At 40.1% G+C, this 2,499-nt stretch overlaps 1 protein-coding gene across 1 annotated transcript in view; it reads right to left on the reverse strand.

Annotated features, from left to right (window-relative positions):
* Positions 1 to 2,499, reverse strand: part of LOC101851999 (nucleoporin NUP159) — a gene marked incomplete at its 5' end in the record, with an annotated part of 16,662 nt that overhangs the window by 9,350 nt on the left and 4,813 nt on the right.

The raw sequence follows: 2,499 nt of genomic DNA on the forward strand, positions 1-2,499 counted from the left end.
GGGGGGTCGGTGGAGGCACTGCAAACCACATCACAGCAGAAGGGACATGCGCAGAGTACCTCCTCTGACGTCAGACCGGAAGCGGCCCTCTGGAAGTCCACGGGGCTGGCGCGACCACCCGGCAAGGGGTAGGTGTAGGTCAGGTAGATGTATTGCTGAAACAACCGGGACTGTCCTGGTCAAACACTCACTCGTCTGTTCTATACCTGCTCACTCACTGCTATATTCTTTGCTCACTCTTTTGGTTCTATACGTACTCACTTACTGCTATGTTCTATACCTGCTCACTTACTGCTATGTTCTTCACTCACTCTTCTGTTCAATACCTGCTCACTTACTGCTATGTTCTTTGCCCACTCTTCTGTTCAATACCTGCTCACTTACTGCTATGTTCCTCACTTACTCTTTTGTTCTATATCTGCTCACTTACTGCTATGTTCTTTGCTCACTCTTCTGTTCTATACCTGCTCACTTACTGCTATGTTCTTTGCTCACTCTTTTGGTTCTATACGTACTCACTTACTGCTATGTTCTATACCTGCTCACTTACTGCTATGTTCTTCACTCACTCTTCTGTTCAATACCTGCTCACTTACTGCTATGTTCTTTGCCCACTCTTCTGTTCAATACCTGCTCACTTACTGCTATGTTCCTCACTTACTCTTTTGTTCTATATCTGCTCACTTACTGCTATGTTCTTTGCTCACTCTTCTGTTCTATACCTGCTCACTTACTGCTATGTTCTTTGCTCACTCTTTTGGTTCTATACGTACTCACTTACTGCTATGTTCTTCACCCACTCTTCTGTTCAATACCTGCTCACTTACTGCTATGTTCTTCACTTACTCTTTTGTTCTATACCTGCTCACTTACTGCTATGTTCTTCACTCACTCTTTTGTTCAATACCTGCTCACTTACTGCTATGTGCTTTGCTCACTATTCTGTTCTATACCTGCTCACTTACTGCTATGTTCTTCACTTACTCTTTTGTTCTATACGTACTCACTTACTCCTTCTGTTCTATACCAGCTCACTTACTGCTCTGTTCTTTACTCACTCTTTTGGTTCTATACGTACTCACTTACTTACTCCTCTTTACCTTCTCACTTACTTCTTCTGTTCTATACACGCTCACTCACTCCTCTATACGTTTTCACTCACTCCTCTATACCTGCTCACTTTCTTCTTCTATTCTTTACGGGCTCACATAGTGACCTCGAGACTGTAGGTCAACTCCACATTTCTTGTTTAGGTAAAAACTGACGACACTGACAGATGATTGCCACTCTAACCCCCCATCCCTCTTTCTTCATTATGTATCGTAAACTCGCGTCTTCATTAGTTTAAAAAAGTAGAAAGTTGAGAATAAAAATACATCATGTATTGTTATAAATACTAGTTCGTCCGTCATGAAGATACTGATGGTGGAGACTTTTAACGTCTAAGGAGGAAGGGAATTCAGAGACCCTGCTAGCTATTGCAGGTAGTCACAGACGTTTGAGAATAAACTACATGTATACAAATAGATATAGGTCTATCATGTTGGCTAATATATACATATTATTAGTTTTTAAAAATGACAATAAAATATCAAGGGGATATTTTTTAAAAATACACGAAAACACACGTATAAGAGCTGAACGACAGGCAACGATATAGAGAAAACACAAACATATGAAAAATATAGAGTACATTTGATATACAATATTATGAAAGAAATTTTACATAAATATCGTCAACGCGCTACGATATAGCCAAAGTCCAAGTTGTTGCTCACAGTTTTAAGAAAACTGGAAGTTTCCTCTTTGTTATGATATTTTGTTTCCTCCTGACTCCGACAATTTTGAATTTCATTTCAATCTAATAGCACTTTAGAATTTGTTGGCGCAGTGGCACCGTTACGTGGCGTGGTTGTAGAGGCTATCATAAGACAGACATGGGCAAGCGTTGTCCAAATCAGATATCTCGCGGGGCAAAGCAGTTTAGAGAAAATTATTGGGCGAAATCTGTCGGCATACTACGCAAGTTCTCAAAAGTGAGACTAAAACTGACACTACAGCACAAACTATGTCACCCAATGGCATTTCATGAGATATAACATGATTAGATCTATCGCTTCTCGCAGGGCCGGAACTAGTATTATAATCAATTTTCAATACATACTTTTTGGTTTGTTTTTTAATCACTAACCCAACAATGGCAACATTTATAATTTATACATGTAATTAATTACTGAGTATACATGTAATTAATTACTGAGTCAACAGGTGGGCTGGACTGGACTGAAACTGCCCACGGGCTAGATTTCATCCACGGGCTGTAGTTTGCCCTTGTCCGGCATCAAGGTTACCGCTATTGAGTCAGTTTGATTTTAGCTGAAATTGGCGGACTCGGAGCCATATCGTAGCACGTTGTCAAAATTAAATGAAATACTGATAGCATCAAGGCTTGGAAGAGGGATGGGGTGGGTACAGATGATATAAAAATAATTATATATA

This window comes from Aplysia californica, unplaced genomic scaffold, assembly GCF_000002075.1.
Source record: "Aplysia californica isolate F4 #8 unplaced genomic scaffold, AplCal3.0 scaffold01623, whole genome shotgun sequence".
NCBI lineage: Eukaryota > Metazoa > Mollusca > Gastropoda > Aplysiida > Aplysiidae > Aplysia > Aplysia californica.